Source organism: Rana temporaria, chromosome 12 (assembly GCF_905171775.1).
Source record: "Rana temporaria chromosome 12, aRanTem1.1, whole genome shotgun sequence".
NCBI lineage: Eukaryota > Metazoa > Chordata > Amphibia > Anura > Ranidae > Rana > Rana temporaria.
This window is the reverse complement of record NC_053500.1, coordinates 118,747,262-118,763,900: the sequence shown is the minus strand read 5'-3', so window position 1 is coordinate 118,763,900 and position 16,639 is coordinate 118,747,262. Positions and strand designations below refer to the sequence as shown.

Sequence of the window (16,639 nt, the reverse complement as noted above, 5' to 3'; positions counted from 1 at the left end):
AGCTTCACATGTATGGCTGGAAAATTCAGAGCCAGGACGGTGATAGATGACTATTTCTATCCATTATGAGCTAGAAGACAGGAAAGGGAGCTGTGTCTTCTGTGGAAAAGAAGGACACTCCTTCAAGTTATGGGTGGTTGGATTCTAGATATGGATGTAAGTAACTCAAAAACCCATATCTATATAGAAAAATGGTGCATTTCACATTTATAGTAGGCCAGTTTTGCCACCTTCATTTCTTTTGTTCTTAACCTTTTTGAAGTTGGGAACGTTGGTGTTGGTGTACTGTTATTCTGGTGTTTGTTTTGTCATTGGTCCCATCAGTGGATGCAGGGCCGCCATCAGGGGGGTACAGGCAGTACACCTGTAAGGGGCCCGGAGGTCCCCAGGGGCCCGGATGGCAACCCCCTTTAAAAAAAAAAAAAAAAAACATTTTTTTTTTTTTTTTTTTTAAAGGGACAATTTTTTAAATTTTTTTTAGAGGTCCGGAGGTCCCCAGGGACACGGAGGCCCCCAGGGCCCTGGATGGCAACCCCCTTTTTTTAATTTTTTTTTTTATAAAAACAAATATATTTTTTTTAAATATATTTTTATTTTATTTTTTATTAAAGGGCCAATTTTTTTTTAGGGGTCCGGAGGTCCCCAGGGGCCCGGAAATCCCCAGAGCCCTGGATGACAACCCCCTTTTTTTAATTTTTAAAAAAAATATATATTTTTTTTTATATATTTTATATATATATATATATATATATATATATATATATATATATATACACATATATATATATAATATTATTATTATTATTATTATTATTATTAAAGGGCCCAGAGGTCCCCATGGCCCCGGATGGCAACCCCCCTTTTTATATTATTTTATTTCTTTTTTTTTCTTTATATATATATTTGTTTTTTATTAAAGGGTTCAAACCCCCCCCCTTTTTTTTTATAAATGTTTATTTTAGATACTGCGAGGCCCAGCAATGTCTCTATTCCAGTCAACATTGCTATGGGGACACTCGATCAGGCTCGCTCCCAAGCCATGCATCTCATTCACAGATAGAGCGTGGCTTGGCCAAACCCCCACTCTCTCCCCATTGGCTCACTGCCTACGATTGACAGCAACAGGAGACAATGGCTCCCACTGATGTGTGAGCCAATGGGGAGAGAGAGACCCGGGAAAGCCGCTGCTCTCATGCACATCGTTGGATCGAGATGGGGCTCAGGTAAGTATAAGGAGGGGCTGGGGGGGAGCTGAATCTAGAATGTTTTATACCTTAAATGGGTTGTAAAGGTTTGTTTTTATTTTCTAAATAGGTTCCTTTTAAGCTAGTGCATTGTTGGTTCACTTACCTTTTCCTTCGATTTCCCTTCTAAATGTTTTTCCCGCAGAGATGTAGTCCAGAGCTTGACAAATTTGCTTGGAATCTAGGAGCCAGCTAAAAAAGTTAGGAGCCAGGAAGGCGCCCCATCCCGCCGAGCTTGCGTGCAGAAGCGAACGCATACGTGAGTAGCGCCCGCATATGAAAGCGGTGTTCAAACCACACATATGAGGTATCGCCGCGATTGGTAGAGCAAGAGCAATAATTCTAGCCCTAGACCTCCTCTGTAACTCAAAACATGCAACCTGTCGCCTTTTTAAAAACCGTGGAGATTTTAAAGGGTAAGGACCCTTTCTCACGGTGCCCTTACACACGCGGCGGTTCATCCGCTGACACCCGCAATCACATAGGGACCAATGTATGTCCCGTTTTCATCCGCAAACAGATGGATGAAAATGCGGACATACAGTCCGCACATGTGAAAGGGGCCTAAAAGTTTGACACCATTTTACGAGCAGACACAATTTTGAAGCGTGACATGTTGGGTATCAATTTACTCAGCGTAACATTATATTTCACAATATAAAATAAATTGGGCTAACTTTACTGTGGTCTTATTTTTTTATTAAAAAAAGTGTATTTTTTTCCCAAAAAGTGCGCTTGTAAGACTGCTGCGCAAAAACGGTGTGACAGAAAGAAAATTGTATTGCAACAACCGCCATTTTATTCTCTAGGGTGTTAGAACAAAAAATATATATATTTAATGTTTGGGGGTTCTAACTTCTAAGTAAAGGGAAGGAGATGGAAACGGGCAGGGAAGCTCCATTAGCATTGCTGGTTGCCTTGTCATAATAACGGCCACCACAAGAGGGTGCCAGAACCCAGAAGGAGCCATAGGACTGCAGAAGGCCGCAAAGCCACGGCCTCAATTACCAGCCGTGCGGCCCCACGTGATCGCGCGGGGGGGCGGAGCACAGAGACAGGGTTCCCCAGCTGTGTCGCCCCAGGCGCCAGGTCGCTAATTCTAGTAGCAATTGTGACCTGGCGCCTGGGGTTTGTCGAGCCCTGATGTAGTCCCAAGGGAGGGGGCGAGCACGCTGACTAACCCCCAACCAGAACAGCTTGGATGATGGGGGCAAGCTTACTGAGGAGGAACAGGAAGTGAGAGATTCAGACAAAAAAAAACATTTAGAAGGAAATCGAAGGAAAAGGTAAGTGAACCAACAATGAACCTATTTAGAAAAAAAAAATGAACCTTGACAACCCCTTTAACAAATAGAATGCATTAGGGTAAAAAATCTTCTGCCTTTAGAACCACTTTAAAGCATATCCAAACCCAAGAACAATAATGTGACATGTCAGAGCTTTCAAGTCCTTATATGTAGTGGATGAATTCATTTTTTTTTTTTTAAAGGCTGTTTTTCGTTAAAATAATAATAAAATGCTTTCAGTTGTATATTTAACAAACCCAGCAGAAAAATATAATTTCAATCTTAGGATTTGCATACACTTCAATCATTTATTAAACCAACGACTCATGAACCGTTGCATTTACAGAAGCGGTTCACAGCAATCTAAGTTTATCTCGGAAGCTCTATTTGCTAACGCAGAGACAGCTCCCATCCTCCTTCTCTTCACTATTATTATGAAGGTCAGGGTTTGGCACATGTGAAGGACATATTTGTCATACGCTCGTTCAGCTTGAGATCAGCCTGGTAAACACCGTATTAATAAAGCACACACAAACATGTGGGCTTCACTTTGAAATAAATAATTAAAATATCGCTGCTACAATAAACATCTATAATTAGTATGACAGAAACAGCGGCTCCGGACTGTGTGGTGCCTCGGTACAACTGTGCCATCTTTTGCATCACAGCATGTGGCATCAACTTTGCTATTCAACATTGCATTGGTAATTATTAATAATTTGAAAACATAACTTTTTAATGTTTTTTTTTTAAAGCAACAAAGCCTCCCCAAAAAGAAGAAACATATGTTATGGGTAGGCAACAGTATTGCCAACCTACCAGATTAAATTTTACTGACACAACACCCAAAATTTACTGGCATGGCCATGTTTTTACTGGCATTTCCAAAAGTTACAAAATTCCGGTTGTGCAAATTTCAGTATTTAGGCTAAAATAAGTACAATTTGCAATTAGCAATGTGATTTAAAGTAGATATTAAGACAAAAAATATATATATTTTTTTATTTTTTAATATAGTAAGTAAGGTGACCATATTTTTAAAATGAAATCCGGGGACATATTTTTTCTTTACTAGTAATAGGAACAATCAGCGACTCTCTGCCCGTCGCCGCCCACCTCACAGCCTCTCAAGTCTTAGGCCTCGTACAGACGGACGGACTGTCCACTGAAAACGGTCCGCCGGACCGTTTTCAGCGGACATGTCCGCCCGGAGATTTCTGTCTGATGGTTGTACACACCATCAGACAGAAATCCGCGCGTACACAATACGCGGTGACGTGGCCGCGCCGTCGCCACGATGATGACGCGGCGACGTGCGCGGCCCTGGAAGTTCAAAGCTTCCACGCATGCGTCGAATCACTTCGACGCATGCGAGGGATGGCGGCCGATCGGACATGTACGGTGAGTCTGTACAGACGACCGAACATGTCCGACGGACAGGCTTCCAGCGGACATGTTTCTTAGCATGCTAAGAAACATTTGTCCGCTCGAAAATGGTCGGGTGGACAAATGTCTACTATTGGTTGGGGAGCGAAGGAAGATCACTCCACCAGGGAAGGCAAGGAGATAGGCAGGTGGCTGTCCAGGATTTGAGCCAAGGCAGAAGAACATGCGAGCAAAGCTGAATGGGCATGTGCCCGAAACTGAAGAAATATTCCCTCCGCTCCAACCAGAACATGATCATCAGAAAGGGGCACATATAATAGGAAAAATACAACCCCCTATGCTAGTAGGCACGGCGGAGCGGGGGTGTGTAGTTCTAATTTTTTTATTTTAATTCTGAACTGACTGTCCCTGCCCCCGATTAAAGCGGGGGTACACCCAAAAAATTTTTTTTAACATTACATCCAGCATACTAAGCATACTAAGGACATTTACTGTATGCAGGTCATTTTTTTTTTCTCCGTACATACCTTTATATTCTGATTTTGTCCAGGGCTTCCGGGTTCTGATGACTGCGGGACTGGGCGTTTCTATCTTTGGATTAGATGATTGACGGCTTGTGCAACAGTTCCCCTGTCGCACAACGCGCGTCACCAGATTTCCGGAAATAGCCAAGCTGCGAGTCGGCACTATACGGCGCCTGCGCAGCCAGCTCTACACGCCGGGCGCAGGCGCCGTATAGTGCCGACTCGCAGCTCAGCTATTTCCAGAAATCTGGTGACGCGTGTTGTGCGACAGGGGAACTGTTTCACAAGCCGTCAATCATCTAACCCAATGATAGGAACGCCCAGTCCCGCAGTCATCAGAACGCGGAAGCCCTGGACAAAATCAGAATATATAGGTATGTACGGAGAAGAAAATAAATGACCTGCATACAGTAAATGTCCTTAGTATGCTGGCTCTAATGTTAGAAATTTGTTTTTAGGGTGAACCCCCGCTTTAAATCCAATCTGGGGACAAAACCAGGGACAGACTTGGTCTGGGGACAGTGTCCTCAATCAGGGGACTGTCCCCTGAAACTGGGGATGTCTGGTTACCCTAAAGTAAGTGGCTCAGGGACAGGTCTCTGTAGCAGCACAGATCACTGACAAGTCCCCTCCTGAGTCACAGTGACAGTCTCTCTCCATGCCAGGTGGTCCTCTCAGTCCCCTCCAGCACCGACAGTCCTGCTCCTGGCTTGCCATACTCCCGTCCCGCAAACCCCGCACACGAGGCTCTGACTGCTCCGCTCGGCTCCCTTGCACTATGACATCACAAGACAAGCTCCGCCAGACCCGCCCCCCGCCGGTACCACCTGAACACGCTGTAGCAGGCACTTGAATGGTCCTGGCCTGGCTTCAGACCCGAGCTGCACATGCCCAGTTCCGAGCCAAGCATCACAGCCATATTTTTTTACTGGCAACCTTTTCCTCTTACTGGCATTTACTGGCAGGAGAAAAGCACCCGTTTTTTACTGGCTGGCAGTAAAAATACTGACGGTTGGCAACACTGGTAGGCAATGATTCACCTGCTGGCTAATATTTCTTGGTTCCTCCAACAGCAGGATTCCCCCAATGGATTTCCTAGCTCTATGGGTATGGAAACTACTTTTATTGTTTCATCCTTCATAATGCACAGAAGAAATATCCAACAAAGAGTGTAAGAAATCTTACAGAGGTTGAAAAAGATGGCTGGAGCTTAGCTCTCTGAATGAGTCCCCAAAGGATATCAATTACAGATGGATATACCTTTTAAATTGTGCTTAGATTCGACTGTAGGTATTGGAAGCTTTCTCCATGGAATATGTTAGAATGAATAAAACTGATTCATTGAATTGCCCACCTGTAATGTTTTCTTTACTTTTAATAAATGGCCAACAAATACGGCAGTTTCCATTGTTTTAAATTATTTGAATTACCATTCCCATTATTTCTTAAACAAAACCATTTATTACATTCCAACTAAAACCAAAAGATAAGTTTTAGGTGGACATAGTCTTTAAAGTGCAATAACTTTGCCTAATGCCTATGCCATGCTCTGCTTCAAGCTGCAAAGGCTTCACTTCAAGGACAACTCCAGGCGCAATAGAAATGATCTCTTTCAGTGGGGCTGTGCCTGCAATGCAAGAGTTAATTGCTAATTTTTTCCAGGGGAGAGAAGAAAGACTTCTAATTACCTGATCCTCCTCACCCCATCGGCAGGCGGTACCAGTGGCATAGCGTGGGGGGTGCAGGGGGGTCGTGGCACTGGGTGCAACATTTAGGGGGGCACCCACCAGTATGTGTCACAGTGGCTGCCTCCTCCTAAATGTACTCTCCTGTGTCCCAGTGCTCTGTCGCCATGTTCAGTCTCAGGCACCCTGTGATGGGGCGTATGGGGTTATGTGCGGCGGCAGGGATGGCCTGTCCACGATCGCGGTAGATCCTAGAGTCCCGCCTCCGCTCATGTTCAGTCTCATGCACCCTGTCATTGGGAGAAGGCTGGTTTTCAAAAGCAACCGTGATTGTTAACAGGCCAGCCCCGCCGCCGCACATGACCCCATACGCCCAATCACAGGGTGCCAGAGTCTGAACATGGCAAAGCGCGGGGGACACAGACGGTACTGCCCCATGATTTGACAGGGGACTGTTACTTGAAGTCCTCCTGTCCAGAGCAGGGCTATTTGATGATGTCAAGACCCTAGAGCAGTGGAGTGTGGGGGTGCAGATACTGAGAGAACCGGTCTAGCTGTGGGGAGTGAAGGATCGGGTAAGCAAATCTTTCTTTATTGTTCCCCTAGGAAAAAACAAGGAACTAACCCATGCAGTATGGGCACAGCCCAACTGCATGGGATAATTGTATATTAGCTTGGAGTTGGGATTTAAAGCAGAACTAAACCTATTGATTTATCTGTTTCCCAAAACGAGATACGCTATGAATAATAACTGTCATGGCTAATCACATGTGCAGCACCATGGCAACTAAAGATCAATCGAAAGCTTAAGGCCCGTACACACGATTGGATATTCCAACACTAATTGTCCAATGGACGTGTTTTGTCGGATAATCTGACTGTCTGTACGCTCCATCGGACAATTGTTGTCGAAATTTCCGACAACAAATGTTGGATGGTCATGCTTTCAAATTAGTGTGACCCCACGTATTTGACACATGCGCCGTTCGTTGAAGGAATCCCAGTGCGCATGCTCGAAATTACGCCGCAAATCTTCAATGCTTTAGACGTGAACGTAACTTACGTACAGCCCTATTCGCGAACGGCTTACGCAAACGACGTAAAATGTACAAAATTTGACGTGGGAACGACGTCCATACTTAACATAGGATACACCTCATTTAGCAGGGGTAACTTTACGCTGGAAAAAGCCTAACGTAAACGACGTAAAAAAATGAGCCGGGCGGACGTACGTTTCTGAATCGGCGTATCTACCTAATTTGCATATTCCTTGCTTAAATATACGGAAGCGGCGCCTAGCGGCCAGCGTAAATATGCAGCCTAAGATACGACGGTGTAAGACACTTACGCCGGTGGGATCTTAGGAAAATCTAGGCGTAACTGATTCTATGAATCAGTCGCATAGATACGACCCCGCAACTCTGAGTTATGACGGCGTAACCGGAGATACGCCGTCGTAACTGGTATCTGAATCCGGGCCTGTGTGCTTACACTGGGCTGGTGATCAGTGTTTAACCACTTCCCGCCCAAGGACGTCATATGGACTTTCAGTGGGGATATCTGAATGATGCCTGCAGCTACAGGCATCATTCAGATATCCATCTCTTCAGCCGACAAATCCCTGCACCATAAGAATGATAATAGTGGCGGTTCCACCGCTTGATCGTTCTTATATGCGGCTGGAGGGGACGCCCCCCCTCCCGCCGCCATCCGGTGCTTCTCCGGGCTCTCCTTTGCCATCGGAAACGGATGGTCACCAGTCATCTCTATGATCGTCGGAGGCCCGGGCGCAATGTTATGACGTCACGCCCGGGTCTTGGAATGTAAACACAGCCGCAATCGCGGCTGAAAGCATTAGATCGGTGAATTTTTTTTCACGATCTAATGCTTTCCAGCCTGGAGGAGGGATGTGGGGTCTTATTGACCCCGCATCTCTCCATAAAGAGTACCTGTCACACACCATTCCTATTACAAGGGATGTTTACATTCCTTGTAATAGGAATAAAAGTGATCAAAAAAAAAAAATGTCAAAAAAGTGTAAAAATAAAAGAAATTGAGTAAAATAAAAAAAAAAATAATAAAAAAAAATTTTTAAACGCCCCTATCCCCGGTAGCTCGCGTTTAGAAGCGAACACACACATAAGTCCCGCCCACATATGTAAACGCCGTTCGAACCACACATGTGAGGTATCGCCGCGTGCGTTAGAGCGCCAGCAACAATTTTAGCACTAGACCTACTCTGTAACTCTAAATTTGTAACTTGTTAAGTACTGACGTTTGGCGCCATTCCATGAGTGTGCGCAATTTTAAAGCGTGACATGTTAGGTATCTATTTACTTGGCGTAACTTCATCTTTCACATTATACAAAATTGGGCTAACTTTACTGTTTTGTTATTTTTTAATTCACAAAACTAAACTAAAACTAAAAATTATTGCGCAAATACTGTGCGAGATAAAAAGTTGCAATGGCAGCATTTTATTCCCTAGAGTGTCTGCTAAAAAAACATATATAGTGTTTGAGGGTTCTGAGTAATTTTCTAACAAAAAAATTATGATTTATGCATGTAGGAGAGAAGTGCCAAAATAGGCCCAGTATGGAAGTGGTTAAAAAGCTGTAAAAAACATCTCATACTCACTGATCACCAGCCACTGCAGCAATCCGCTCTCCTCTCCTTACCGACTACTTCCGTGTGAGGAGAGGAGAGCCGATTGCTTAGCAACCGGCTCTCTATTTACATCACATGATGGCTGTGATTGGACACGGTCATCATGTGATCAGGAGGGCCAATCACATAGCCCTCCTGCCGATCAGGATGCGCCATGTGCAGGTGACACGAGCATATCGGGATCGCCCCCCTTGCGCAGGCACGAGCAGGCACGATCCTCCTCCTTCTAAGGGACGTTCCTGAACGTCCACTCAGAAGGAGAGAGCGCCCACCCGGCCGTATATGTACAGTGGTCGGCAGTGCCGGCCCAAGACATTGTGCTGCCTGGTACCAAGAATGAAATGCTGCCCCCCCCCAAAAAAAAATTACGTTCACCAAAATGCCCCACATCCATTATTTTATATCATGATAACTAAAGTGGACCTATCATGGCTCTATACATGTATAGGAGTATAAAAAGGACCTGTTATGGCTCTATTCATGCAATTAACCCCACAGTGGAGCGGAGAGCGGAACGGGAGGAGCGGTCGGGCGGCAATTAGCCCCACAGTGGAGTGGAGAGTGGAGTTGGCGGAATGGGATGGCGTGCGGGCAGGAAATTTGCTGCCCCCCTGAAAGTGCTGCCTGGTACAATGGTACCATCGGGTCCCATGGTAGGGCCGGCCCTGGTAGTCGGGTGGGAAGTGGTTGAATAAAGACAAATAGACTGTGTGCTTTGCAAGTGCAGTTGCTCCAGAGCTTAGTAAATAAAGTGAAGCTTCAACTTGCCACGAATACCCAATCACATGCAAGGAAAAAATAAAAAAATGAATTTTTGCTGGCACATTATTTGATGATTGAAGTCAGCAGAGCTTCCCCTTATTAACTAAGCTCTGGAGAAAAGTGCACAGTCCATTTGCCTTTAGTAAATCAACCCAATTGAGTTAACATGCATTGCATGATTTGTAGTAATACACCAGTATAATCAGTAGTAAATCACTGGCTTTGACACACATTACCAAAAGTGCATTGGTTGAGAATCAATCCATAGAAATAGAAAAAGAACCATACATTGGCTGATTTGGGGGTATATATTACCCAGTGTAGGACTAGTTTCGATAAAATATCTGGCAACCCTACTCAAAGGGAAGTTACCATGTCTAGGTTTAATTCCGCCTCACCTCTGTTCCTGTGTGCTGTGAGGAGGGGGGTGTGTCCTCACGGAGCTCTGCAGAGCATAATTTCACCTCTCCACCCCCTTTTTTCTGATAGCTCAGGCAAGCTTTATACATTCTGGATTTTGAATGGATGTAGAGAAGACTGCAGACAACAAGTACAACGTATGTAGGAATATTTGTTTAATTTCTTTGTGGTTGACAAAACTAAAACTGGAGAGTGCAAAATTTGGTGAAGCTCCACATAGAAACTAATCAGCTTCCATTTTTTTTGTCAAAGCTTAATTGAGCAATCAGAAGTTAAAGGCTGATTGGATGTCATACACAGATGCACCAGATTTTGCAATCCCCAGTTTTAGTAAATCAAACCCTGTGTATCACCTGAGGCCAGTCTCTTCAATGTGTGTACACTATATTACCAAAAGTATTGGGACTTTACACACACATGAACTTTAATGGCATCCCAGTCTTAGTCCGTAGGTTTCAATATTGAGTTGGCCCACCCTTTGCATCTATAACAGCTTCAACTTTTCTGGGAAGGCCGTCCACAAGGTTTAGGAGTGTGTCTATGGGAATGTTTGACCTTTCTTCCAGACGCGCATTTGTGGCCTGGCTCTCCTCTCTAATTCATCTCAAAGGTGTTCTCTGGGGTTGAGGTCAGGAACCCAAATTCGCTCATCTATGTCTTTATGGACCTTGCTTTGTGCACTGGTCCAAATTATTTGGTGGGGGGAGGGGGGGATTATGATGTGTGGGGATGTTTTCAGAGGTTGAGCTTGGCCTCCTAGTTCCAGTGAAGGGAATTCTTAAGGTGTCAGCATATCAAGACATTTTGGACAATTTCATGCTCCCAACTTTGGGGAAAAAGTTTGGGGACGGCCCCTTCCTGTTCCGACATGACTGTGCACCAGTGCACAAAGCAAGGTCCATAAAGACATGGATGAGCGAGTTTGGGGTGGAGGAACTTGACTGGCCTGACCTCAACCCTATAGAACACCTTTGGGATAAAATAGAGTGGAGACTGCGAGCCCGGCCTTCTTGCCCACATCAGTGCCTGACCTCACAAATGCGCTTCTGGAAGAATGGTCAAACATTCCCATAGACACACTCCTAAACCTTGTGGAGAGCCTTCCAAGCAGAGTTGAAGCTGTTATAGCTGCAAAGGGGTGGACTAGCTCAATATTGAATCCTACAAACTAAGACTGGGAGGCCATTAAAGTGCATGTGTGTGTAAAGGCAAGCGTCCCAATACTGCAAATGACCTCGCAACTGCGCATCTGGAAGAATGATCAAACATTCCCATAGACACACTCCTAAACCTTGTGGACAGCCTTCCAAGCAGAGTTGAAGCTGTTATAGCTGCAAATCTTGAACCAACTCAATATTGAATCCTACGGACTAAGACTGGGAGGCCATTAAAGTTACTGTTGCCAACCTACCAGATTAAAATTTACTGACACAACACCCAAAATTTACTGGCACGGCTATGGTTTTACTGGCATTTACAAAAGTTACAAAATTACGGTTGTGCAAATTGCGCAAAGTGCAAATTTCAGTGTTTAGGCTACAAATAAGTACAATATGCAATTAGCAATGTGATTTAAAGTAGATATTAAGATAAAAAATATATATATTTTTTTATTTTTAATATAGTAAGTAAGTGGCTCAGGGACAGGACTGTGCAGCAGCACAGATCACTGAAAAGTCCCCTCCTGAGTCACAGTGAGAGTCTCTCTCCATGCCAAATGGTCCTCTCAGTCCCCTCCAGTCCAAACAGCACCGACAGTCCTGCTCCTGGCTTGCCATACTCCCATCCCGCAGACCCGCACACGAGGCTCTGGCTGCTCTGCTCGGCTCCCTTGCACTATGACATCACACGACATGCTCCGCCAGACCCGCCCCCCGCCGGTACCACCTGAACACGCTGTAGCAGGCACTTGAATGGTCCTGGCCTGGCTCCAGACCCGAGCTGTGCATGCCCAGTTCCGAGCCAAGCGTCACAGCCATATTTTTTTTACTGGCAACCTTTTCCTCTTAGGCCTCGTACACACCACCGAGGAACTCGTTGTAAATGAAACATCGTTTTCCTCGACGAGTTCCTTGTTAGGCTTGTCGAGAAACTTGACAAGCTTTCTTTGCGTACACACTGTCAAGACAAAATCTCGTTGTTCTCAAACGCGGTGACGTAAAACACGTACGATAGCACTATAAAGGGGAAGTTTGATTTTACTGGCGCCACCCTTCTGAGCATGTGCGGGTTTCTAAGCATACACACGAAAGTGTTTCTCATCGAAAACCAGCCCGATGAGAAACACGACAAGGAAATTGAGACTCCCGTCGAGGAAAAAGAGAGCTTGTTCTCTTTTTTTCTCGTCAAGTTCCTCGACAGTTTTCTCGATGAAAAACATACACACGACTGTTTTCCTCGGCAAAAAAGCTCTCCCACCAAGTTTCTTGATGGATTCTGTCGAGGAAAACAGTCGTGTGTACGAGCAGGCCCGTCGGAACCCGACAGGCAAAGCAAGCATTTGCCTCGGGCCCCGAGCTGGCCAGGGGCCCCAGCAGGGAAGGCCCTTGCCGCACCGCTGCATCCTCCTGCAGTCCGGTCGGCCGTGTACCATAACCACGCGGTACAGGAGAATCAGGTTCCTGTTCCCGGCCAGACTGACAGGAAGTGCACACACTGAGTGTTCACTTCCTTTGAGTCCGGCACGGGGAACAGCAAACTGAATCTCCTGTTCCGCGCGGTAATGTTACACGGCCGACCGGACTGCAGGAGGACGCAGCGATGCAGCAAGGGCCCTCCCTGCTGGGGCCCCTGTGCGAACACCAACATCTGCCGGCGTGTGCGTGGTGCGAGGGGATAGAGGTAAGTCGCCAACCCGCCCCCCCCCCCCCCCCGCTTCTTAACTTAAAAACTGAAATGTCACTTTTTTTTGCCTGGGGCCCCCAAATGTCTTCAAACGGCCCTGTGTACGAGGCCTCACTGGCATTTACTGGCAGGAGAAAAGCATCCGTTTTTTACTGGCTGCCAGTAAAAATACTGATGGTTGGCAACACTGATTAAAGTTCATGTGCTTGTAAAGGCAGGTGTCCCAATACTTTTGGCAAGATAGTGTATGTAAGGCTTTACAACCACTTTAGAATTTCAAGCTTCTTGGTGCTGCAGGGCTCCTGCAGCTCCTTTGCAGCCACTTTTGCCCGCATGCACACTAAAGGTTGCTGCATGGCATTTCTCAGAGCATGACAACAGTGGACCATGCCTACATGTGTCAGAAGCCCATGAGCCTTGTGACAATCCAGGAGCACAGTTGGGAGACAGTGCCGAAACAAGACCTTCATATCAGGTTCATCTGATAATATTTTAATGAAACCTGCTGATGTAAAAAATATCTACTTTAATACGCCCTGCTCTTTTAACCCAGAGATCCTACATCAAACCAGTCTGGCGGTATTCAGCTCATTCCATTCCCTGTTCTTCAGGAAAAAAAAAAACTAATGAATATGAACGCTGTTGCTATCTGGTTATGTTTTTTTTTTTTCTTTAAAGTTTGGCCTATTTCTGCCACTGAGCAATATACTTTTGATCTCTGCCTCAAAGGGTTTGTTCCCTGAATAGGGAAAATGACCCAATTGCTCTAAATGGACTAATAATCAGCAACAAAGGCAGACCTGCAACTGCGAGGCAACTTCCAAAGGCAGACTGAAGACTTTCGAAGCGTCGAAACCTCGCCATCTCTTTCTATTTACGTCTTATAAATATACATCGCAAGGTGAACTTTTCAGTTCCTCCTGCTCATCTTCTACCGTCTTTCTCGTTCTCCTGTATCCCGCCCTCATTCTTAATTGGTGCTCAGACAGGAAAAAAAAAAAAAAAAAAGCGCAACATAAATCCAATTACCTCCTCACTGGGATGGAACCAGTAAGATCTGACAACCGGAGAAGCCGATATTGATAAGATGAAACACACCGCGCTTACTGGACTCACGAAAATAGGCAAACATTTAGTTGCGTTGAAAATGACGCGTGTACATCAAGCGCTCCCTATTATGTGGTTATTATTAGGCGACGCGGAAACCATCAAAAAGCGTAATCATTTATCTTGTAGATGATTTTGTCCAAAGAAGACATTATAGCTTAAATTAGCCTAAAAGTTATTATTTTCAAGGTAGCTGTAAATAAGGCTTATTTAATAGTTACGGTACGGGAAAGTAGAGGTGTGGCTTTTAGCAGCCAATCAGAATTGACCAAAATGGCAACATTTACCAAAATTGACTTGTTGCTACAGGCAACAACTACCCTAGTTTTTTTGTGAGCCCCCGGTATAGGCATAGCCATACATAGACATACATTTCCTCTATATAAAAAATAGTATCAGTATTATTACGATTACGATTATGAACCAAGCCAATCAGCTTAACCTTCAACTCAACAAACACCATTTTTTTTTTAACTGAATTTCAATAATGCACACAGGAAAAAATATCTCTTTCATTTGGAAAAGCAAAATTTATTTACATTAGTAGCTCCATGGAATGTATTGACAGATTTTTTTTTTTTTTTAAATAAAAGATTTAATGAAAACTTTTGTCACCATTGAACACGTTTTTTTTTGTTTTTTTTTTTAATAGCATCATTGATTTCACTCCCACTGTGTACAAGAAAGGCCTGGAACTTAATGCTAAGCAAATGCATTGCAGGCCTTTATGATAGACCAAAGGTTAATCTACAGAGAAACAAAGCATAAATGGAGCAGGCCAAATAATCTGGCAGCTGTATATATATAAAAATATTGGCCATTTGTAAAAAAAAATGATATTCTATAGAATTAGGCATTGACATTGAATGTATGTCACAGGTACACGAATCCAATGCATTAAGTGTGATCAATTTGTATTAAAATAAATAAATAATAATATTGTTCTTATAACAATACAGTATTATGAGCCAAGGTAACTCGGTTGGTTACTAAGGATTAATGTGACAATTTTAATCTGTACTGTTAAGTAAATACTTTCAATAAAAAATAAATAAATAATAATAAACATATATAATAGCATATGTATAAACCTTAGTAAAAATCAAATTAGCAATTAAAAAAAAAACACGTATTCATACACCACATTTATCAGCAATAAAATATAGCCTTTAGAACTTGATTTTCAAAAACAGGCAAAATTATTATGTTTTTCTCAGACAAGAATAAAATATAAAAGAAAAAAAAAACAACAACAAAAAAGCAATGGGGAAAAAAAAAATCAACAAAAGGAAAAAAAAAAAAAAAAAAAGAAAAAAAAAACATGTAAATAAATATTCATTAAAAAATATGAAAATATTCCCAAAATGATCGAGGCAGGGAAAAAAAAAAAGAGGTACAAATAAAATTGCAAGAACCCTCAAAGTTGTGACATCGATAAGAGTATAGAATAAAGCAAAACCAGCTGCAGATTTTCTTAAGAAAGAAAAAAAAAAGAAAAAAAAAAAGAAAAAAAAGAAAAAAAGATAAAGAATTGGAAACAAGAAAAAAAGTACTCACCGAGCAAGAAAATGTCAGAGGTAAAAAGGTCACAAGAGAAGTAGGGAGTTAATAGAAGCAAGCTAGGAGGAGAGGTAAGGAGTAAGTGTGGAAAAACGGGCAGATGCTCAGATACAATGTATCAGCTGCCGTACCAGGCTGGATACAAAGTAACAGCATCAAGGGACTGTCGGTTGCATACTACCCACTGGATCAAACCATTACGGAAACCTAAGGGGGGAAACGGGTTGATCGAGCTACTAATACTCAGTCTTGGAGGGTCGTATTCCTTTACGCCTACACTATAGCAACCTAATAATGAAGTCCTTTGTCATAGTCTAGTTGGGTGATGGTCTATTGCCAAGACGCCTTCCTCTGGCTCCCAACCCCCCGTCCCCCCCGTCCCTTGCTGCAGCCATAGCCGAGTCCGGTTGATGCCTTATTAAATAGCTGGAGCTGTATAATGTTGAGCTTCAGATGGAAAAGGAGGGGGAGAGAGGTGGATGTGCTTGTGTGAGCTGTCTGTGCATGATTAATCAAGACAAAATAACACTATTTGTATGCCTGTTAAGACTGGAGTTCATTTGTGCGTCTGAGCGTATGCGTTTCGTCCAGGAATCTCAATGCCTGTAGACCTTCATGTTGAAGAATACCCAGTAAATACTCATTATACCATATTTACCAATTAAAGTTAATATATAACGATAATAAATAAGAACGATGATCGTTCCCCCCCCCCCTTTTTTTTATAGCTATTTAACTGATAAAATATAACTCAGCTTGAGCGTCTGCAGCGTGACGACAGACATTGGGGTAGCGAGTGCTAAATGTGTAAATTGCCGCTTTAAATAGAACTCGGAAATCCGGATTTTTGATCCCAGATGTCTCACTCGCGCTCTAGTAAACATTTGTACAGGATGCCGCGTACCCCGGCGATAGTAATTATGATAGATGGCGAGTAGTCCTGGAATACCTGGGAACAGGTGTATAAATGATTGTGATGTTTTTTGTTAGGTGCCCTTTTGGGGGGAGCCCACTCCCCCAAAAGGGCCGGTATATTTATCACCTGTGCATTTGCTTTAACCACTTGCTTACTGGGCACATATACCCCCCTCCTGCCCAGGTGAAATTTCAGCTTCCTGCACTGCGTCGCTTTAACTGACAATTGCGCGGTCATG

General features: G+C 43.8%; 1 protein-coding gene across 2 annotated transcripts in view; it reads right to left on the bottom strand.

Moving 5' to 3' along the window:
- RALY (RALY heterogeneous nuclear ribonucleoprotein) overlaps positions 1-15,653 on the bottom strand; it is a 264,917-nt gene extending 249,264 nt beyond the window's left edge. For both annotated transcript variants that reach the window (XM_040330366.1, XM_040330367.1), the window contains exon 1: positions 15,483-15,653. The gene's annotated coding sequence lies outside the window, so the exon portion shown is untranslated. The remainder of the gene's footprint in view (positions 1-15,482) is intronic.
- Positions 15,654-16,639: the final 986 nt, after the last annotated feature.